General features: G+C 36.7%; 1 pseudogene; it reads left to right on the forward strand.

Annotated features, from left to right (window-relative positions):
• Positions 1 to 24078, forward strand: part of LOC120150607 — a 58900-nt pseudogene extending 34822 nt beyond the window's left edge.
• The last annotated feature ends 1160 nt before the right edge of the window (positions 24079 to 25238 follow it).

The following is a 25238-nucleotide window of genomic DNA, read 5'->3' on the forward strand; positions in this document are numbered from 1 at the left end:
AGTTTGGTATGGTTATAAGGTAATTAGAGAGTTATGAAAAAATATATGGATTTATGATATAAAGTGATGAGATGGATGTTACTGTCAATGTGATGAGTGACATTATATGGAATTTTAGAAAGGTCAAAGGAAAAATGCATAATCGAATGAGATAAAAGACAACAATGGATTGGTATTACTGGTCATTGTTTATATGATAAGCAACAGAAGATGAATGTATAAACGAAAAAGATAGTTGAAAAATTAAAGGATTGAAAAGTAAGTTTCTGATGATGACAAGAAAGAATAAGTCAGGGAAGCAACATAAGAACATTAGAAGATATGTTCTTATTAAGATGTGCAGTGAAAATTCGAGGACGAATTTTCTTATAAGGAGGGGAGAGTTGTAACATTCCAAACTATGGGTTAGTGACTAAATGGTAAAGTTTCAGAATTTGGTGATTAAAGTAGAAGAATAGATTAGTTTAATGATTTATCTGAAAATAAATCTTAAAAATTGTTAGTAATTATCAAATGAAGTAGAGGACAAAATGGTCATTTAACTAATAAATGAATTAAAAATAAATATGATAAGGATATATATGTTAGAGGGGATAAGGATGAAGAGATATTCTCTTCATCTTCTTCTTCTTCTTCATGTACGAGAGAAAGAAAGAGCCAAGCTTGCAAAGGTAAGATTCTTTGTTAGCTGATTATTTGTTAATTTTAAGAGTGGGTTTTGATCATTAGGTAATACTTAAGCTTATGGAAAGCTTAAGTTGTCCTAAAATCAAAAGATAAAGAAGTTATGAAAGATTAAAGAAAATGAGTTTCTTAAGGAAATTCTGGAAAAGAGTTAGTAAGTGAATTTTGAGAAGGAATTTGACTTGTCATCAATCTAAGTAAGAGATATGAAGTAATAGAATTGGATTTGAAACATGTTGCAAAATTGATGTAATTATTGAATTACATATGGAAGATAGGATTTTGAGGTTTAAGATGAAATAAATGAATATAGATTGGTTTAAGTATGTGTACTAGAGTTAAGAATGAAAAAGGGGATGATATATGAAGTGTTTGAGAGGAAATGAAGTAATTTTCGTGCTGAAAAATGATTTCTGGGTTAGGGGGAATCGGTACCCATTCAAAGGGGTACTGATACCCTCTCAAACGACATAATTCCAGAATGTTATGAGGGTATCGATACCCCCAGTAGGGAATCGATACCCCCCTAAAGGAAAAATGTGAATATTGGTTTAATAAGTTTGTTTAAGTTGCTAGTATCCAATTACAAGGTGTAGGTATCTAATGAATGCCTCCAAATGTACATTTATGTAGATTCTGCGCGTAAAGCAATTCCAGAACATTTGACAAGTAAGATCGATCAAGGGAAAGATAAGAGATTGGAATTGACTAGTGAGACCAAGGTGAGTGCATACTAGTAATATGTAGTGTTTAATGGAAATAAGACTTGCGATGAGTCTATTTCCTAGAGTAATATGCATGAAGTCATGGACATGATTATGTGTTGTTATAATTATATGTGATTATCTGTATTACATTGATTGTATGTATGCATGACTAAAGATAATGATATGCTTTGTATATGTTATGTGATTATTAATAGGTAGAAAGGAAACAAATGATGATATAAGAATCTATGATAAGATATATGATATGAAAATAAGATAGTGAGCTATGTGAAAGAAGTTATATGATACGATCTATGTGATTACATGCAACATATGATATTAGATATATGTTTACACATACATGTGGTATGTGACAGAAGAGAATGAACATGTGATTATGAGATCAATGATTACACGTACATGTGATACATGACTGAAAAGAAAAGATATGTGTTTATAAGAGAAAGAATATGAATAAGTAATGTGAATTGTTATAAATGATAATGCCCATGTTATGTGATATGAGAGCTAGGGGTATAGTTGGCATGCCAAGGGTCGAGGGTTTACCTATGTTATTCGGGACATATGGACTATTTACCTATGTTCTTCGGGACATATGGACTGTTTACCTATGTTCTTCGGGACATATGGACTGATTACCTAGGTTCTTCGGAATCTATGGATTGGTCTTTCGTGACATTGATCGAGCTGTGGTGACAACATATGTGTGCACAACCTCAATGTACTCACATACCTTAAGTTCTCACTAGTGTACATGGGCTAATAAAGTGATTAAACAAGCATACTGAAGGTGATATGTATACGATGGGTTTATAAATGGTTATCAAAGGTAAGTGGTTTGAAATGTGTTACGTGAACCATATGATGTTATGTGTGTTTCTTAATGATAATGATGGTATATGTTTATGTATGCTTTATGTTATATGAAATATTATATGTTTTATATGTCTCACTAAGTCAACGACTTAGCGTGTAATTGTTTCACACGTAGGTTTCGAGAAGAGTAAAGAGTAATGCGGGGCAAGACAGGTCAGTTCTCCTTACCAAATGTCAGATTAGAAAATATATGTACTGTATATAGAGTGTAGTTGGCATGTAGTCTAAAGATATAAATTGTATGAACTCTGATATATATTTGTAAACGTTTTGAATAAGTTAAATGTTATAAAAGTTTTAAAATTACTCACTATTTTATACGAATAAATGTTTGAAAAGTCAATGTGACACTTCGGACTCGTATCCGGGTTGGATACGGGTTGGGGGTGTTACAATACCAATAAGTTAAACATCACCTTTTATCTAAATGTGTTAATGATGATGTAATTATATTATGATTTGCTGCTGCTGCTGATAATACAAGATTTTGGCTATTAGTTTGTATTATTAGGTCCTAATATAACATGCTGGGTGCCTCAGGATATGGCCTGCGACACATTCTTGAAAATTGTTCAGAAATGCAAGCGAAAATTTGTTATTGTTCAGGTATTTTAGGCATTTTGCCTCTATAGTTATAACTTCTTATATGTGTGCGTGCGGATGCCATATTAAAACCAGTTATATTGATGAAAACTCTATCTTGTTAATTCAGGTTGGAGAAAATGAACCATTTGTGTCCGAACTTCTATCTGCTCTTGCAGCAACGGTTGCTGATCTAGAGCCTCATCATATTCATACCTTTTATGAATCCGTATGCCTTTTTTCTATGCCTGAACTGTTCAGATCCTTACATGTTTTTTCAGTTTCTGGTTGAGCTTATTTTCCTTTTAAATTTAAGGTTGGTCATATGATTCAAGCGGAACCTGATTCCTTTAAGAGAGATGAATACTTACAGAGACTGATGGCGCTCCCCAACCAGGTTTGTCATTGATAAGAGGAACAGTTTACCCTTTTTTATTCGCTCATGTGTGTCCATGATTCTGTGTCATTGCATTCAAATGTTCCGAGGTTGTTCTAGCGGTCTGTTTCTTAAGGTGTTGGTTGTTAAGCAGAAATTGGGTGAAATTATCGGGAAGTCACGTCAAAGCATTGATGCCCTTAAAGATCAGGATGTTATAAGAACTGTGCTAAACATACTGCATGTATTCTTATTTTATATGAAGTGTTTTCTTCATTTCTTCTGTTGCATTTTTATGGAGCATAGTTCACCTAGGTAACTTTTTCATATTGTTGGCAGGAATCTGCCTTTTGCTGAAGGATAAAAATATGCTTTTTCGTCTGTTTGTATGCATTCTTAAAAATTTGTCATTTGTATGGAGGGGAGGATTCTTAATTGCTATGATAAATTAATAGTTTTTGTCCATGTATCTGTTGATTGGATTCTTTGTTGGTGGATTAGAGCTTTTCTTTCCTTGTGGACTTGTTATTTGTGATGTATGCATGCTGTGGTTATAATTCAATGCTTATTGGGATTTCGTGGTACTTAACTCTTCACCTTGCAGACAAATACTAGCGTGGCCAGTTCACTTGGAACATACTTCTTATCTCAGATTTCTTTAATATTCCTGGACATGCTCAATGTATACAGGTAGATCTGTTTTAGTTGTTCAAAATGCAAGGTTGAGAGTGGAAATGCAATAATTTCTCTTGCTAATATGGGCAATATGTTGTAATTAATTGGACAGAATGTACAGTGAGCTTATATCAAGTAGTATTGTAGAAGGAGGACCCTTTGCTTCAAAAACATCCTATGTGAAACTTCTACGGTGAGGCCGACTTTTACAGACATCCTTATTTTTTCTTTGTTCCATCCAAAAATTTCTCGCTTATTTATTGTGGTTTATGAGGCAGATTCGTTAAGAGGGAGACTCTTAAGCTCACTGAGACATTTTTGGACAAGGCAGAAGATCAATCACAAATTGGGAAACAATTTGTGCCTCCAATGATGGATCCAGTTCTTGGTGACTATGCCAGGAATTTACCTGATGCTAGAGAATGTGAAGTTTTGTCACTTTTTGCTACTATAATAAACAAGTATGTTAACGATTTCATAGTCTTTCATATTTGTTTTTTTTATAAGTTTTGAAGGCCTCATTAAAAACCACCTTCTTGATTAATGGAGTTTATGTGTAAACTCCTTAATCAGCGGAAGATGAAAAAGAGTGCCTTAGAACTTTATTAAATAAAGTAGGAATTACAACCTAGAGAAAGAAAACCCAATAACCCTTACAAGTAGCCACTTGAAAAATCAAAATACATAAAATTCAGCCTATACCAGCCTTTGCTAAGGCATCAGCTTCCATATTAGCTGTCCTTGCAACCCGTCTAACAATTCTCCCACAAAACCTAAGTTTTACAACTATATCTTTAACAATAAAAGCATACACAGCTGGACAAGAATCAGCTTTAATAATCCAGTCCACTGCAACCCTGCTGTCACTCTCTACAATCAATCGAAAGTTTTCCTTCCCTTGGATAGAAGAGACGAAAACAATTCCCCTTTAAATAGTCTTGAGTTCCTTCAAAGTTGGAGGACTCGGACCCTCTTACTCTTGAAAAGTTCATAATATTGCACCAAGATGATCCCTTAAAATGCCTCCCAATCCACTTTTCTTCCAATCACTACTAGTGGCAGCATCCACATTTAGTTTAATGAAGCCTATAGGAGGAGGACACCAGGGAATAATAAAAGACTTCAGGAAGTTGTAGGACGAATGAAAATTTCCTAATAAAGGTTCCGAAATTAACGAGTCTTTAGGAATTGAGATATCTTTATACTTAGCTAGGAACCAAGATGCAAGCCTGACTCTTGCTAAAAAGAATAATTTAATCTAATCCAACTTTCCCCCTTCAAAAACAATAAAATTTATGGTTTTCCAAATGGTCCAAATAACAACCCCATGAATGAATGACCATATAGCAGAATTTGGCTTCAACTCTTCCCATCCTAATAGAAAAGTTTTAGCATCTTCATGAAGAACAGAACTAAAACTCCACAATTTTAAAAATTTATTCCATAATGCCACACAACCGAACAAGAAAAGAATAAATGTGAGGAAGACTCTTCAAACTTTTTACAAAGAGGACATAAAACATCATCAATTCCTTGAACTCCTCTTCTTGCCAATTCTGTTTTAACTGCAAGCTTTTGCTGCACAATTTGCCACAATAATGTTTCAACTCTTGGTGGTAGTAATCCTCTCCAAACAACCTTCATCCAGAATTGAACCTTTTCAGAACCAGTAACACACTTCTTAACACAAGAACTTACTGAAAACATACCATCCCCACTGCCTTTCCAAATCAAGCCATCACTGGATTCCTTAGACAAAGAAACAAAAGAAATAGTACTCATCAAGTTACACCATTGTTCCATCTCCCATTCATTTAAATTTCTTCTAACTTGAACATCCCAAATCCAACCCGATGGATGAAAATCTCCAAACTCACATAGTTTTCCTGATTTATTAGTAGCAATCAAGAACAATCTTGGAAAAAGGGCCTGTAACGGATAATCTGTTGCCCAAATGTCCTGCCAAAATTGAATGTGCCTTCCATTGCCAACTTGAAAGATACATAAGGAACAAAAATTAGAACCAAATGGATCTTGCTTGAAATAAATATTAACCACTGATCTTCATTGCCAAGAAGTACAAGCTGGGAGTTTACTGTCAAACAATAACCTAGAGGAATCAAAACTGTATTTAGAACAAATAAATCTCCTCCAAACAGAATTCCTCTCATTTTCAAATCTCCAGAACCATTTCCCTAGCAAAGCTCTGTTCATGAAATTCAGATTACGTACTCCCAACCCTCCCTCATTCTTAGGTTTACACACTTCAGCCCATTTAACCCAATGGATTTTCTTCTTACCATTGCCACCTCCCCATAGAAAATTAGACATAATAGAATTGAGGGCCTTAAGGATTGAAGCTGGAATCTTAAACATTGACATAAAATATGTGGGCAGTGAGCATAAGACAGATTTAATCAAAACCATTCTTCCAGCTAGTGATAAAGTCGCTGCCTTCCAAACTGTTAATTTTGAATGAAAATTTTGCACCATCGGTTCCCAAATAACTGAGGAATTCTTTGTTGCACCTAGAGGCAAGCCTAGATAATTAGAGGGAAAACTACCCACTGCACAGCCAATGGAATCTGCCCAAGTTTGAATCTCCTTTAGAGATATGTTTACTCCAAACAGTATGCTCTTCTTGAGATTTAGCTGCAACCCTGACATAACCTCAAACATTCTAAGCACTCTCTTCACATTCATAATCTACATCTTCGAAGCCCCACAAAAATGATTAAATCATCCGCAAATTGTAAGTGTGTAAAATTAAAAGACTCTTCCTTCTTACCAACTTTCAAACCATAAAATAATCCCTCTGAAACCGCCCTTAGGATTAGTAAATTCAACAATTCCCCTACTAGATTAAATAATAAGGGAAAGAGTGAACAACCCTATCTTAGCCCCTTTACCATTGGAAACTCCTCCACTGGAACCCCATTAACCAACACCAAAATCGAAGCTGTAGTAACACACCTTTTAATCCAACTGATCCAAGTAGAGCCGAATCCCAATTTTTCCATTACCTTGAACAAAATAGGTCAATCAATAGTATCATAAGCCTTTTTGAAATCAACTTTAAATACACAGCCCTTTAGCCCTTTCTTTGTCCAATAATCTATACCCTCGTTTGCAATTAGAGAGCAATCCAAAATCTGTCGACCGAGTATGAAAGCAAATTGAGTCGGGCTTATGATATCTCCTATACAACTTCTAAGCCTCCTTGAAAGACACTTGGGTAAAATTTTGTAAACTCCTCCCACTAAGCTTATGGGTCTAAAATCATCAAGGCACCCATTATTAGTCCCTTTATGAATAAGGGTGATAAAGGTATGGTTAATACCATGCTTCAATTCTTTCCCCAAAGAGAATTTTTGAAAAAAATTCATAATGTTATCCTTTAGCACAATTCAAAACCTTTTAAAGAAACCCAAGTTCAATCCGTCCGGTCCCAGAGCTTTGTTAATATCACAAGACTTTAAAGTCTCCCACACTTCCTCCTCGGAAAAAACCTTCTCTAAAAAACCTTTTTGTTCGGAAGAGATACTAGGAAAAGTCAACCCTATATCTTCAACCTCCAATGTAGACCTCTCGTTGAAAACTTTAAAAAAGTGATTTTTTACAGCAGCTTTAATAACATCTGGGTCTCGTGTAAAATTCCCATTCACTTTTAAAACAATCAATGCATTTTTTTTTCTCCTCACCGATGCACAAGTATGAAAGTATCTTGTGTTTCGATCTCCATCATTCACCCACCTTTGTCTAGACTTTTGATGCCAAATCTACTCCTCAATTCTATGAAGTCTCCACAATTCTCTTCTACACGCCTTTAACTCATCAACAATCTCCTGAATCGAACTGTCATGCCTTTGCTGTGCTACCTCCTCAAGCTTTTGATTTTTTTTTTAAATCAGAAATTGCAGCTCCCAGAAACTTGTTTTTCTTCCCTGCCCACTGTTTGATGGCTAATTTAGAGTTCTTCAAAATACTAAGAATTTTCGATTTTCTCTTGCGCTTTTTGCAATCTGTAATTGTTTGACAAACCATATCCTCAAAATCATCTTCCTCCGTCACATAATTGAAGAGTCTAAAAGGCTTATTTCCCCAATTAAAACCACCATTTTGTAACAATACGTGACAACTGTCGTTTTGTTGTCAAAATAATTCCTTATTCTCAATCAATAAATTAAGGAAATGCGTAGCAAAGAGAAATAAGGGTCGATTCCACAGGGACTTAGAAAATTATAAATTTCTGTTTGAATTATTTATGCCAGGCGGGAAACAGTAAAAATGAGGGGATTTTAGTAAAAGATAATAAAGTGATTAAATAAAAGTAATTAAAGTAAAAATAAGAAGATGAAGATTTTGAATAAATACGGTAAAAGTAGCCTCAAGCTTCGCTTTGATTCAATTTCTTTTAGAGCATCGAATAAGATTATCTCTTCGGGATTCACGTCGGTTACTTTGTCTACAAGGGCTATCCTTGTGACTCTATCTTGTATACCGAATACCCAAGGCAATCTTTGATTCCGGCTTCGGTAGTTGATTCTAACAACATCTATTGTCGTAGATCAAATACCGTTTAAGTTCGTGGCGACCGACTCGGATTGTTGTTTCTATAACCGTCAATTCCGATCTCAATTCCCTCTTGGCGAAACTATCTCGCCAAGTGTGTTCCCAGGAAGTCGAATGGCTTTCTATAAACCGAATCTTCCTCCCACACGTTTAATCGCAACAACTTCTTGACCAAAGTCAATCTTCGATTTTTGAAAACTGTTTTGATTTTGAAAAAATAAGCGCAGAGATTGAGAGAGAGATTCCAAAGATATTAAGGGACCGTTTCAATTCTCCCGTTGGAATTGAATCATCGCGATAGCTCTCGGCTTATGAAAAGTTTAGCTAAGCATGACAAAAGTCATACTTAGCATAAAAATAAAACTTGAAAATAAAGAAAAATAAAAAGAACTTGAAAAGGAAAAGAGAAAACTTTTATAAAAACTAGAGAGAAAAGAAGAATGTATTCTGAATGATGGTTTTAGGCTTACCCCAAGTGGGTATTTATAGCCTCTCAAAGCCTAAAGGATAAGCAAAGAAAATAATAAAATAATACAAAAGATAATTGTTTTTAAATTTAAATTCAAACTTAAACTAGTCTCCTAATGCAACTCTACTCGTCAATCTTCCAGAAGGCGTGCGGATGAAGTCTTTTAGAAACCGCCGCTGACTGGACTTTCTAGAAATTGCCACGTCATACCGCGTCGTGCCCAGAGTCGTGCCCATGTCTCCAGCCGTGATCAAATAATAAAAAAAATGCAGAATTCGCCCGTTTTGTCACAAATTCTGGAAAACAATGACCTGTACGAAAACAAGCACAACACGACCAAATCAACAGCAATAAATCCACAAAACCGAAGAAATAACGAGCAAATATTAACTATTCTGAACACTCATCAAATTCCCCCTCACTTATCTCATGCTTGTCCTCAAGTATGATTAACCAAATCAGTCAAAAACTTCATTAAACGTTCTTTCTCAAGTTTCACATATAGGGAAACAAGGTAGAGACCATAGTAACTATTCAAGTCAAGAAATCAATCAATTGAACATCACCAATTGGAACAAGTTAAGTGCAATTGTAATATCCATTCATTCATTAATTTCAATGTTCATAACTCAACACCTTACCGGGATTCACTCAAATCACTCAATGTGTTTGGGGTAAAGAAACGCTCAATGTCAGAATTGACACGATATTACCATAGGCCTGCAAGTAAATCAAATCTCCACTACTAATAAGAACAAGATGCATAAATCAAAGGGTCTTTTATTGGTTGTAACGGGGCTTCGGTAAAGGTGGGGAAACGGCTAAACATAGGGATAAATATTCAAGGCAAGGAACTAACAAATAATAATCTCAACTCCATCAAAACATTAAGCACAACAAGATAAAAAGACAACATATCAAACAACAAATTTCATTTTGAAATGCATTTTTTTTTCTTTGTTGTTTTCGTTTTCCATTTTTTACGTTTTTTTTTCCCGAATAGTTTTTTCTTTTCTTTTCGAACTGCTATTTTTTCCCGATGGAGAATACAATGGTAAAATTATTCACTTGCCCTGAAAAGGGTAGAAAAGAAGGATAAAATAAAAAAGGCTTGGGTTTATGAATATGGTGAACATAAAGAAGCGGGAATAGGCTCAAAAGTGGTTAACTAAGGAAAAATATGCATGGGTAGGCTATTTAGTGGGGAAACGAAATGGATAATCCTAAGGTGCCCAAATCATCTTTAAGCATCATGTTCATGTGTAATCTCGACAGTATTTAACATGCAGGTTCTAGAATACCAATGCCAAATTCGACATACTCAATCAAACAAAATGAGAGCGAAAATAATATGCTCGTAAAGGCTCAAATCTCACCAAATTGTTTCATGCATTGAGCTAATCACATTTCAACCAACGAAGTCATGGAATATCACAAAAACACCAACTTATCACAATTCATGCTTATCCATTATCAAGAATATCATAACCTAAACAATTATGTGTTCCCAAACAAGCATAGCATTCCAAAAATTTTCAACAAGATAAAGACAATCAATGAAATTTCTGACCAATTCAACCAACACACACTAGATTCAAAAGATAAGCAAAGAGAAATTCAATCCTACACTCTACTCCCCCTCACTTAAAGCGTTTTGCCTCAAAACGAAAAATTAAAGTGCAAGAGAAAGAATAAAGTACTCCCCGGATTTAATGTCGTCCACGGTCATGGTGGGAGGCGCAGGGGTGGAAACGTGGTTTGTCTGGGTTGATTCCATGAACTAGAAACATCATCAGGTGGTGTCTTTGGTGGAGAACCAACATCTAAATCCCCTGTAAAAATATAAACTTGATGAGTAATAATTGAATAGAAATAGGATTAAAATTTACCTCCGAAGTATTTGCTAAATCGCTGAATGCATCGAACAGGAGAGAGACGGTGAGTGCGAACAATGCTAGGTCCGGGACGGTGGGAGGCGGTGAGTGTGAACGCCGAACGATGTGGTCGGAGTGTTTGGTGCTAGCTTCGGCATCATCGTGTTGTTAGTTCCTCATGCGCACCATCGTGGATGGAGGGGATGAAACACGTTAGCAAGGCGTAGATGCCGCCGGTGGTGAGTAGAAGGAAGGCGATGGTTTCGTGCTTTGGGAGGGGAGTGATCGGGGATGGGTGAGATGAAGAGAGTTTGGTTAAGTTTGGCTCTGCCGTGCGTTGGGGGTGGGTGTTTGGGTTGGAATGAAATATGGGGTTTTTGTTTTTAATGATAAAGTGTTTTGAAAATTGAAAAAGGTAGATAAAAGGTGATAGGGTGGGGTCCACGGTATAGTAAAATAAAAAAAGGATGAGAAGGGATTGGGGTGATAGGTGGCAGGAAGATAACAAAAAGGGAAAAGAGAAAATTGAGGTTTTGCTAACGTGCGCCGGTCCCTTCTATGAGTTTTGCTAACGTGCGCCGTTAATGGAACGGTGCGCACAGCTGGGCTTCTCCTCTTTTCTTGCTTTGTTCGACTATTTACTGCTCAACAAACTCTGAAATTAGCACTGTTCGAATCATAATCTTGCAAATCCTCGTCGTTTAAGTTTGAATAAAAATATTTGATTCCTGCAAAATAAAAATAAAAATTAAATTAAACATGCTTGTATGAATAAAAATAAAATGAAACAAAAAGAAAAGATAAATAAAAAAAATATGACGAAATTGAAAACAATGGGTTTCCTCCCATGAAGCGCTTTATTTAACGTCATTAGCTCGACGACCTGGTTCAGACTACAGATTCTTCCAAGTTGAGATCTTCAATTAAGCAAACTTCACTATTCGCATAATATGGCTTAACCCCGTGTCCATTGACTTTAAACCGAGTGCCTGAATTATCTTCAATTTCGACTGCGCCATGAGGAAATATTCCAGTTACTGTATAAGGTCCGTTCCATTTTGACCGAAATTTACCTGCAAAAAGTTTTAATTTTGAGTTAAAAAGAAGAACTTTTTGCCTGATAGAAAAAGATTTAGAAACAATTTTTCGATCATGAAATTCTTTTGTTTTGTCCTTATATATTTTTGCGTTTTCGTAAGCATCTCTCCGAATTTCCTCAAGCTCTTGTATATGTAACTTCCGTGTTTCGCCAACCGCTTCTAGCTCCATATTGCACTGTTTTACGGCCCAATACGCCTTGTGTTCTAACTCGACAGGTAAATGGCACGGCTTACCGAACACAAGGCGGTATGGTGACATGCCAATAGGTCCTTTGTATGCAGTCCGATAAGCCCACAGAGCGTCAATCAATTTCAAGCTCCAATCCTTGCGATTTGACTTAACTATTTTCTCAAGAATCATCTTGATTTCTCGGTTTCAAACTTCCGTTTGTCCGTTCGTTTGCGGATGATAAGCCGTGGTAATTCTATGATTCACTCCATGCTTTCTCATAAGCACATCAATTACTCGATTGATGAAGTGTGTGCCACGATCGCTTATTATCGCTCTCGGTGTACCAAACCTGGAAAAAATACAATTCTTTAGAAATTGAACAGTAGTTTTAGCATCGTTGTTGCGAGTGGCCTTAGCCTCCACCCACTTCGAAACATAATCAACCGCAAGAATTATATAACAATTGCCAAAAGAAGAAACAAATGGACCCATATAGTCAAGTCCCCAAACATCGAATATTTTGTATATATGTATAGGATTAAGGGGCATTTCGTTTCTTCGACTCAAATTACCTGCACGTTGACAATTATCAAAAGTTTTGCAGAACAAGTAGGCATCACGGAAAATATGAGGCCAAAAGAATCCGCATTCCAAGATTTTATGAGCAGTTCGTTTCGGTCCAAAGTGTCCACCACACGAATAAGAATGACAAAAATTTAAGATTGAGCTTACCTCGCTTTCAGGAACACATCGACGAATTACCTGGTCTGAACAATGCTTCCAAAGATATGGATCATCCCAAATGAAGAAACGAGATTCTCTCTTAACGCGGTTTACTTCGGCTCTCGTTAAATCAGATGGTACATTCCCTGTAGCTAAGTAATTAACTATATCTGCGAACCAAGGTATTGATGTTTGCGCCATCATCAAGATTTCCTCCGGGAATTCTTCACGAATGGGAGAATCAACCGCAGTGATTGGAAGCCGACTTAAGTGATCGGCTACTAAGTTCTCACATCCTTTCTTGTCCTTGATTTCCAAATCAAACTCTTGGAGGAGTAAGATCCAACGGATTAGTCGTGGTTTCGCCTCCTTTTTGCTGAGCAAGTACTTCAAGGCTGCATGATCGGAGAAAACAATAACTTTAGTGCCAAGAAGATATGATCGAAATTTATCTAATGCAAAAATAATGGCAAGTAATTCTTTTTCGGTTGTTGAATAATTCCGTTATGCGGAATCCAGGGTGTGGGATGCATAAGCGATAACGTGAGGTTCTTTCCCGATCTTTTGTCCGAGCACAGCCCCAACGCTTCCATCCGAAGCATCACACATAACCTCGAAGGGAAAGTCCTAATTTGGCGGTTGGACTATGGGTGCCGACACTAACTTTTCCTTCAATACGTCGAACGATTGTTGGCATTTTTGGTCGAAATTAAAGATTTTATCCTTCTGTAATAGCTCGCACAATGGTTGCACCACTTTAGAGAAGTCCTTAATGAATCTACGGTAAAAACCTGCATGACCAAGGAAAGAACGAATTTCCCTCACCGAAGTGGGGTAAGGAAGTGAACGTATGATATCCGTTTTTGCCTTATCTACCGCAATACCTTTGGACGAAACAATATGTCCTAGAATCAAACTTTTATCAACCATAAAGTGACACTTTTCATAATTCAAAACAAGGTTAAATTCTAGGCACCGACGCAACACATTTTTCAAATTTAATAGACATTCCTTGAATGAATTACCGTAAACAGTGAAGTCGTCCATGAAGACCTCAATACATTTCTCAACAAAATCAGAAAAAATACTAATCATACACCTTTGGAATGTGGCAGGTGCATTGCAAAGTCCGAAAGGCATATGTCGGTAAGCGAAGGTACCGAAGGGGCACGTGAATGTCGTTTTTTCTTGATCTTCAGGTGCTACTGGAATTTGAAAGAAACCTGAAAATCCATCAAGACAACAATAATGAGATTTACCGGCTAATCGTTCTATCATTTGATCTATAAATGGAAGAGGAAAATGGCCTTTCCGAGTTAACGAATTCAACTTCCTGTAATCGATGCAGACTCTCCACCCATTTTGAACTCGTGTTGGTATAAGTTCTCCTTCAGAATTTTCAACCACAGTAACTCCAGTTGTTTTAGGAACTACATGTACCGGACTTACCCACTTGCTATCCAAAATTGGATATATAATATCTGCATCTAGGAGTTTTTGTATCTCCTTTTTTACCACTTCCATCATTGGTGGATTCAACCAGCGTTGACCCTCACGTGTTGGTTTTGCGCCTTCTTCGGTTTTAATTTTGTTCATACAAGTAGATGGACTCAAACCTTTTATGTCAGCGATGGTCCATCCTATAGCCCCCTTGTTTTGGCGCAAAACCGTGATCAAGTCTTTTTCCTCCTCCTCGGATAACCCTTTTGATATGATTACTGGCAGAGTGTTGTTTGGTCCGAGGAAGACGTATTTCAAGTGGTCAAGCAACTGTTTAAGTTCAACTTCGGGTGCCTACAGAACGAAAGGTAAGATTTTAGAAGAAATCAAATTCAATTCTGTATGATCATAATTCACGTTCTCATCATGACCCTCCAGCTCCCTGCATATATCAAAAGAGAAATTAGTCTTTAAAAATTCGTCAACCAAATGATCAATTGAATCGACAAAATTTAAACTTTCCACTTTATCAGGATATCTCATTGCCTTATATACGTCAAATTTAACGATCTCACCGTCAAACTCCATAGTTAAAATTCCGCTTCTCACGTCAATTTTGGTGTGTGCAGTGCTCAGGAAAGGGCGCCCCAAAAGAATATCGGACGATGTGTTCGTGCGTTCATTCTCCATGTCAATTATATAAAAATCGGCGGGAAATATCAAGTCGTTTACTTCCACCAATACATTCTCCAAGAGTCCTTCAGGATAGATTACTGATCTGTCGGCAAGCTGTATCGAAATCTTTGTATCCTTCAAAGGATCGTTAGTGACCATTTTATAGACAGATAGAGGCATTACATTAATTAATGCACCAAGGTCACACATAGCTCGTTTAATCTCAACCTTACCAATTTTACAAGGGATTGCAAACATACCTTGGTCCTTCAGTTTGGGTGGTAACTTTCGTTGGAAAACGGCTGAGACGTTCGCTCCTAAGCTTACTTTCTCGACTCTGGTAAGCTTCCTCTTTGTCGTACAGAGATCCTTCAAAAACCGGGCATACCTTGGAACTTTTCGGATAACCTCAAGGAGGTATATTAACCTCCACTTTCCGAAGTACGTCTAATATTTCCTTTTCTTCGGGTTTTTTATCCTTTTTAACTAACCTTGATGGAAAAAATGGTGGCACGTCATAGGGAGATGGCGTCGGATCGTCCACTTGTTCTTCTTCATTCTTATTCTGGGATCCTGCGTCATTGGTCTTCTTTTCTTTTTGGACTGCTTGGTCCGATGGGATAGGTGGCGCTACTACTGTACCACTCCGAAGGGTGATGGCGCTAACGTTTTCCCTCGGATTCACTTCAGTTTGAGACGGAAGTTTACCTTGTGACTCTAATCTCCCAACGGTTTGAGCCAGTTGGCTCAATTGCTTGTCCATCTCTTGGAAGTGGGCTTCAGTTCGGGTCTGGAATTTCTCCTGGGATAGTGCTAACCTTTCGACAATCGATTCTAGTAATGTCTTCTGCGGCTGTTGTTGTGGTGGAGGTCTCGCTTGATAGCTTTGATTCGGTCTCAGGTTCTGCGCGTAACTGAAGTTCATATGATCCCTCCATGCTGGGTTGTATGTATTACCGTAAGGATTATAAGCTTTTTAGGGAGGTCCCGGGAAGTTTCCGACTACGTTGACTTGAGCTGTTGCATCGTCTTAAATCAGTGGACAACCGTCTGTTGGATGATCAGGTAGTGCACATATTCCACATAATCGGTTTTGTCATGTCTTTCCTGCAACAAGAGAGTTTACGACTTCAGTTAACTTATCTATTTTACTTTCCAAGGAAGATGAACTTATCTCATGAACCCTTCGAGAAAGTTCATTATTTGCGCGGAACTGTTGGGAATTTGTAGCCATCATCGATATTAAGTCTCTAGCCTCGGTAGGAGTCATATTCACCAAGGCTCCACCGCTAGCAGTATCGATCATCTTCATTTCCAGGGGAGATAATCCTTCATAGAAGTATTGAATGAGTGTTTGTTCGGTTAGCCCATGTTGTGGGCAACTAGAACATAACTTCTTAAACCGCTCCCAGTAGTCGTAGAGCGACTCTCCATCAAGTTGCTTGATTCCAAGTATTCTCCTTCGTAGTTCACTTACTTTTACTACAGGGAAAAACCTGTCAAGAAAAAGACGAGTCATATTAGCCCATGTAGTAACAGAATTAGGAGGAAGATAAAATAACCACTCATTAGCCGAGTCGGCTAAGGAAAAAGGGAAAGCTCTAAGTTTTATTTGGTCCTCGGTTACTCCCTGTGGTGTCATGCTAGAGCATACCATGTGAAATTCTTTGAGATGTTTGTGTGGATCCTCGTTTGTCAATCTGCGGAATATAGGGAGGAGATGAATAAGGCCGGTTTTCAACTGGTATGGAGTTTTGCCTTGGGGAAAATTAATGCACATATGTCCTTGTTCAGTGGGTGCTGCGGCTAACTCCCGAATAGTAGGTTCGGCCATCGGATTTGTATTACCTGAATTTGATCTTTATTCTGGATCTAATTGTTGTCTCCTTCTTTCCCGAAGTGTCTGTGCGTGGAGTCTCTTAGCTTCAGCTTCGATCTCCTGGTTGTATTCCACTAATGTGCCCGGATTAGTCCTGGTCATAAATCAAAAACAAACAAAAATTAGTAACTTTGGCGAAGTCCCCGGCAACGGCGCCAATTTGACAGCTGTCGTTTTGTTGTCAAAATAATTCCTTATTCTCAATCAATAAATTAAGGAAATGCGTAGCAAAGAGAAGTAAGGGTCAATTCCACAGGGACTTAGAAAATTATAAATTTCTGTCTGAATTATTTATGCCAGGCGTGAAACAGTAAAAATGGGGGGATTTTAGTAAAAGATAATAAAGTGATTAAATAAAAGTAATTAAAGTAAAAATAAGAAGATGAAGATTTTGAATAAATACGGTAAAAGTAGCCTCAAGCTTCGCTTTGATTCAATTTCCTTTAGATCATCGAATAAGATTTTCTCTTCGGGATTCACGTCGGTTACTTTGTCTACAAGGGCTATCCTTGTGACTCTATCTTGTATACCGAATACCCAAGGCAATCTTTGATTCCAACTTCGGTAGTTGATTCTAACAACATCTATTGTCGTAGATCAAATACCGTTTAAGTTCGTGGCGACCGACTCGGATTGTTGTTTCTATAACCGTCAATTCCGATCTCAATTCCCTCTTGGCGAAGCTATCTCGCCAAGTGTGTTCCCAGGAAGTCGAATGGCTTTCTATAAATCGAATCTTCCTCCCACACGTTTAATCGTAACAACTTCTTGACCAAAGTCAATCTTCAATTTTTGAAAACTGTTTTGATTTTGAAAAAATAAGCGCAGAGATTGAGAGAGAGATTCCGAAGATATTAAGGGACCGTTTCAATTCTCCCGTTGGAATTGAATCATCGCGACAGCTCTCGGCTTATGAAAAGTTTAGCTAAGCATGACAAAAGTCATACTTAGCATAAAAATAAAACTTGAAAATAAAGAAAAATAAAAAGAACTTGAAAAGGAAAAGAGAAAACTTTTATAAAAACTAGAGAGAAAAGAAGAATGTATTCTGAATGATGATTTTAGGCTTACCCCAAGTGGGTATTTATAGCCTCTCAAAGCATAAAGGATAAGCAAAGAAAATAATAAAATAATACAAAAGATAATTATTTTTAAATTTAAATTCAAACTTAAACTAGTCTCCTAATGCAACTCTACTCGTCAATCTTCCAGAAGGCGTGCGGAAGAAGTCTTCTAGAAACCGCCGCTGACTGGAATTTCTAGAAACTGCCACGTCATACCGCGTCGTGCCCAGAGTCGTGCCCATGTCTCCAGCCGTGATCAAATAATAAAAAAAATGCAGAATTCGCCCGTTTTGTCACAAATTCTGGAAAACAATGACCTGTACGAAAACAAGCACAACACGACCAAATCAACAGCAATAAATCCACAAAACCGAAGAAATAACGAGCAAATATTAACTATTATGAACACTCATCAATACGACATTGTGATCTAAGATGGACTTAGGAATAAGAGACTGAATAATCTTAGGAAAAGAAACCAAGAATTGTCCATCCACCAATAATCTATCCAATCTAACAAAAGTGGGATCATCTTGGTTATTACTCCAAGTGAACCTTCCCCCCTCCATAGATATATTGATTAATCCTACAGACTGAATAAAGTGAGAGAAAATCCTCATTGAGACTCTATTATGAGCTCTGCCCATCTTCTCATCTTTACACAAGTAAACATTGAAATCCCCTCCAACACAAACCGGTAGATTCTGTCCCGAAATGAACTGACTAAGTTCTTCAAAGAAGCTTTCTTTTTTCTCCTCCACAGAAGGCCCATACACATTAATGAGGATGCTTCTGAACTGATTAAATCTGAATTTTCCTGTAACTGCAATGAATCTTCTGTTTATGAAATGATCTTCCCTCTCAAAAACTTTATCATCCCAGCAACATAATAACTCCCTGAAGAACCAATAGCTGGCGATTCAACAACCCATTGAAAACCATTTAACCCGTTTCTTCTTAGAAAAGTCCTTTGTATCTTCTCTGTTTTGGTTTCTTGTAACCAAAGAAAAGAAGGATGAGAGTTTGCAACTAATCTCTGCACCGCTCTCTGTTTTCCTTTTTACCCAAACCCCTTATATTCCATGTAATTATGGCTAAGTTTTCCTTCATGAATAATAACAGAACAATCTCAAAACCCCGATATGACTCACAATTAGCCATATTACAGCCTTTCTCTAAGTTAATTATTTTTTCCAAAAAAGCTTCCTTTCCCTGCTTGAAGAAAACCCCCAAAATCTGACTAACTTGCCATGTAGCAACTGCTTCATCTAAGAGGTCTGAGAAGACTGAAGAAACTGCTGTAGAAATACTGACTTGATCTATAACTTCCCTAAACAATAATCTTTTAACTCTTCTACTTGTCAAACGGGAATTGGAGAGAAAATGTTGTTTATCCAAATCACATCCTACAGACTCTCCATCTAAACCTCCACCACCAGGTTCCAGGACTGAATTTGGATCCTCACAATCTAGTAAATTAAGCCCTGCTGTATTAGAAATCTGCTGAAAAGATGAGAAAAAAATTATCTTCTACCATTTTTGAATCTGAAACAACCTCATTAACAATATTTCCTTTATGTTCATTCCCATGCTAGTAATTCCTCTCCCTACTTCTTCTGTAAACTCTACTATAACATAGCATTCTCCTCTTCTCTATAGGCACACTCTTGGAAGAATGCGAGCTTCTATGCACTGTCAACGACCAACCTCTGGAATGGCCTTTTAATAATTCTGAATTAGAAACTAACAACAATGACTTAGTTTCTTTAGCCTCACTGTCTTCACTGCCAAATAAATCAGACTTTTTAATGAAACCCTTTTAACTATTTCATATCACTGCTCTTATTTGCTATTCTTCTATTTTCAACCAGTTTACCCAACTTGTTAATTGTGTAAGTTGGCCCAGAAGGAATTATTTTATAACAATCCAGTCCAGACAGCTCATAATCATCTGATTGGGCCTGTGATCCATTAGCCGAAATATTTGAATTCCTGATACCCAAACCTGCAAACTCTCCTCCTCTGTTATTCCCAACGTTCTGTGAACCTGACAATTCTTTTCTAATTCTCTTCGCATGTTTGGTAAATCTTGGAGAATGTGTTTCCCCTTCAGTTTCTGTAAAACCATAAAGAACTCCCTCATCTATCCAAAAGTCAACCTTTTATCTGCATTTCTATGCTGATTTGATAGAACTCTCCTCAAATTCTGACATATCCCTATCTTCCTCGTCCTCAAACCTCAGCTCACCACAATTTCCTCTAACTACTCCGACCACTGGAGAATTTTTGAAAAAAGGCTTTGAATCATCATAAACCGATCCAATCTTGATGATGACTCTGAACGATCTCCCATAGGATCCAAGAGTAATAAATTCTGGCACATCAAAACGGGCTAACAACTCTCAGAAGAATCCTCAAAGAAGTGAGATCTTCCCTGTTCTTGGTGGAATCATGAATTTCCACCATATTTCCCCATCTCCCAACTATTCGTTCTAAGAAGGATTCGTTCCAGCATAACAGAGGAATCCCGAATATTTCAACCTGATAAAAACCATAGGAACTCCATCCTCGTTCAATAAAGGAGTCAATCTTTCAAACCACAAGCTTATCACATCTTTCTTCTTTGTCCATGCTTCCATCATATCTTTGTGGGATTTAAAAGAGATAACACAAGAATTCCTGGCATAACCCCAGCCAGCAATCTGAACTTCAAAACCTTCATTATCAAAGAAATCCTTAACTGACTTAAAATCCAAGGAAAGCTTAACAATCCCCGTTAAAGAACTTTTGACCCAACTCGAGCTCTTAGACGGAATATGCATTTCCAGAACATTCTTCCTTGCTTTCTCCCTGTGACTCCCTTCAGAATGAAGCTCCGAATACCCCATTGCATTATTTCTCATACTTACAGACAATAAAGCATCTTTATACGATCTTTCATCCCAAATATTCCTGCTGGTAAAATCTGTCGCTTTCAACTTTGAAGGTCCTGCTGCAGTCAAATCTGGGGCCGGAATTACTGGACTGATCTTCCCTGCTATCCTTGGACGAACATCATTGTATTTTGCAACTCCAACTGAAATCCTTTTCCCATCTATCAATGATCCATTTAACATATCTATCGCTCGCTTTAAACCAGATTCCCGCTCAAACTGAACAAATGCAAAAGTCGAAAATCTATATTTAGGATAAAAACTCTCTCCACTGCTCCCTGAGCCGAAAAAATTTCCCTTAGTACACGTCTAGATACTCTCCTACTGAGATTGTCAACAAACACCTTCCAAACCTCACCGGAATCTATCTTGCCTTTCAACTTTTCTCTCACCCGTTTTTGTTATCTTAACCATATGTCTTTCATATTTGTTAATGTACTATTTAACATTAGTCAACAACTTGTTGAGTACATGAAGCACTTCTTGATCCTTCAGGGATTAAGATTAGGATGCATTTATTAATAAGTGCTTATTATCAATCGTTTATGTCTGCTTTTCATTTTTCTTCTAAGATCCAGCTAAAAAGTGATGTTGGAAGCTCTTGTTATCTTTGTACAGTAATCTTTCTAATGATGGCGCCCTTGGAATTGCCATCCTTTTCTTATTCCCTTAGTGCTAATAGTTTTATTTTTTATGTTGGTGTTTTATTCACATATACTCTGACCTTTTTCATTGGTGTATTGGAACTCTTCTAAGCTTTATTTAGATGTTAAATTATTTAAGGCTAAGTGCAACGTGCCCAAAGCATCACAAAATTTACCCTGTATTTATCATAGTATTTTTTTTTGTTTTGTTCTCAATTTTAGTATGAGAACTTGCATATCTTATATTTTGGTTCTGTTATTTGTGCATGCAGGTACAAAGCTGCAATGATAGATGATGTTCCCCGTATCTTTGAAGTTGTTTTCCAGTGCACACTGGAGGTGAGTCTTTTATTTATATATTTATATTTTTTTTTTTTGCATCTTGAAAAGGAATTCTAATATTTTTTTATAGGAATTATAAGCCTCGTTAAAAACCCTCTTCTTGATTAATTGAGGTGTTAGAAGTTCCTTAATCAGTGGAAGGGGGAAAAGAGTACCTTTAGATTTCATTAAACTTGAAAATACCAAAGATACAACCATAAAAACAACCCCATAAAAAAAACACAAAACACCCTTAAACAGCAATAACAAAGACTAACTTAACCAAATCCAACTTAGCTAAGGCAAGATAAATAGACAAAAGGCCGTAACTATCAACCAATCCCCTCCTTAACTAATTTATCTGCCTCCATGTTACAGCTCCTAGGAATCAAGAAGCCCTTCTCAAACCTAGAAGTCCCAATTTCCTTCACCAGATCATTGAAAAACGACGGTGCAGTCATGAGAGACTATCAGATCAAGCATGTCAAGAAGTAATAAAATGCTGTATAAAACGAAGCTACCTCAAAAACTGTATTATGTTATTTTATTTTTTTAATGGTGGGATTTTTCTAGATAATTTTCTCATTTACTTGAGATTTGACAAAATCTGGGGTCTTTCTATTTGAAGTTGCGTGATATTCAACATGTCATAAATGCAATATTTGATAATATTCTTGCTGAAAGTCTGATGCTGATGGCCAGTTAAAGCTAGTTTGGTCTTATGTTACTACAATTCGGGGTGAGTGTCAGATACTCTTATGCTCAATTTCCCTAAGTTTTCTACATATATGGGAGATTGTAGCCCAATACCCATGTTTGAATAGTTTTGGACACTGTTCTTCATGGAAGATGAAGAGCCGATGTAGCATAGGTTTATGCTTAAGTTGCTTTGCCTTTAATTTCATGTTACCATGACCTGCAGATGATAACCAAAAATTTTGAAGATTACCCAGAACATCGCCTCAAATTCTTTTCATTGCTTCGTTCCATTGCCACACATTGTTTCCCTGCACTTTTTCAGTTGTCAAGTCAGGTTGGTGATGTATTCTCCGTTTTGCAGATTACTACGGCTATCCTTTAATTAAAAACATGAAATATTTCTTGAACTTTCTTTTCTGAGCTTTAATTTAAAGCCAAGAATGGATAATGTAATTCTGCTGTTGTTCTGTTGGATGCTTGAAAGAGTTTCAATGCAACTGTTGTTTATTACTAATTTTTGTTTTTCATGCATCTTCCTCAGCAACTAAAACTCGTTATGGATTCAATCATTTGGGCTTTTCGGCACACGGAGAGGAATATTGCAGAAACTGGTTTAAATCTACTATTGGAGATGCTGAAAAACTTTCAGGTCTGCTAGTGGTGCTGTTTTTCGTATTTGATGACTGGGTTGATAAATGGGGAAGATGCTGAGTTTTTGGCTTTAACAACTTGGCAGGCTTCTGAATTTTGTAACCAGTTCTACCGAACATACTTCTTGACAATTGAGCAGGAAAGTTTTGCTGTCTTGACTGACACATTTCACAAACCTGGCTTCAAGTTGCAGGTCTTGATTTTACAGCAGCTGTTCTGCCTGGTTAAGTATCTTACTTTGCCACAATTACTTTGGTTTTGGATCCATGTTACTTTTTAGTTATTTGAGTTATTTTCAGGTTGAGAGTGGTTCATTGACCGAGCCCTGTGGGATGCCGCTACGGTTCCATATCAGTATCCAAATAATGAAATTTTTGTTGGTGAGCACACGATAAAACTTCTTAGTACATCATTCCCTAACATGACTGCAGCTGAGGTAAAATAACAGGTTCATATGCAATCAAGTTAGTGTTTCATCTACCAAGTTGATGATCAGATCTATGCGGGTTTCAGGTCACTCAATTTGTGAATGGACTATTCGAGTCGAGAAATGACTTGTCAACATTTAAGAATCACATACGGGACTTTCTTGTGCAATCAAAAGAATTTTCAGCTCAGGTAAAAGCTTGATTGGGGGGGGGGGGGGGGGGAGATTATTGGCTTAAAACCTTAAAGATTTATGTTATTCATAGTGGAGTTAAAAATTAACGTAGTTCAATAAATTTCCAACCTCTATGTGGTTTGCTTTTGATGACGGAGCTGATAATTGAGCTGTACATTCTTCAGGACAATAAAGATCTTTACGCAGAAGAGGCTGCAGTACAGAGGGAAAAAGAGAGACAAAGGATGCTTTCAATCCCGGGGCTCATTGCCCCAAATGAGATACAAGACGAGATGTTGGATTCATAGATGTGGCTGATTTTGCCTTGGAAGGTAAATTGTTTAAATTTTGACATGGGAGGTTGTGCTTTTGACAACACTCATATCCCTGAATGTTAACAGACTCCATTTTCACCCATTATTACTCATATTTTGTCAAAAATGGTGAATCACGAAGTCGCCATAGCCCACAAGTGCGGCTGCCGGAGATGCTGCCTGTATGTCAGCCAAATGGCAACATGAAGAATATTTAGGTAGGATGCATATATTACCAAATCCAAGTCGTATTACAAGAGTTATGTGGGGTCTGGGCTTGATATTTGTACCGTTTAGATGACATGTTTTTGATAGTTTCATACAAGGTTAACAGGGAATACGGACCTCAGAAAGTTGTGCATGATTTTTGGGTTTGATTTAAGTAGAATGCCAATATTATGGGGTTTCAGTTTCAGTGGTTGACTATCAACTTTAGTTTCCAAGTGAAGAAATGTACTTTTTGTTACTTGGTGGTTATAATATATTAATTTAGTGTTTTATACATCTTGGGTTTCTCTTGTGAAAAGATCGAGTTGGCATTGATTTCGTATGCCAAGCTAGAAAGGAATAGGGATGGATGAGCAAAAGACTAATTTTTTTATAATAGTATTTTTTATTTTAATAGTGAATAATATAATATTATATAAAAATATTATTTATTTTTATTAAGCTTTAAAATTATTTTTCTATCGGTGAACTGAATTAAAATAAAATTTTCAAAAATCTTAGAGACCTGATAAAAATAAAGTCTGTCTCAACCCTTAAATAAACGAGAATTTGGGTTTTGGATAAACAAAAAAGACATAAAAATATACAGTGGTATAAAAGTAAGGAATGATAAATCCTTTCGACGTTAAGTTTGATAGTCTACTACTTGTAACATTTGAAGAGGGCGAATAAAAATATTTACGACAGTTTGGGGAAAATAAAAAAGATTGAATATAAGAATTTTAAGTAATTCGACTTTTAAATTAAGTTTGTGTCAACTACCTTAATTATTTATACTAAAGATTTTATAAACTTATTTATTTGTAGCAACGATAAAATGTAATTTTACAAACTCTTTCAAGAATTATACCTCAAATTCTTGATACTCTTTTAAAAAAATACTAGTCTTAAATATTGGTACTACATGTATTAAATAAAAAATATAACTATTGGGAAGGATAATATCAATACTATTTCA

Source organism: Hibiscus syriacus, unplaced genomic scaffold, assembly GCF_006381635.1.
Source record: "Hibiscus syriacus cultivar Baekdansim isolate YM2019G1 unplaced genomic scaffold, ASM638163v2 tig00111022_pilon, whole genome shotgun sequence".
Lineage (NCBI taxonomy): Eukaryota > Viridiplantae > Streptophyta > Magnoliopsida > Malvales > Malvaceae > Hibiscus > Hibiscus syriacus.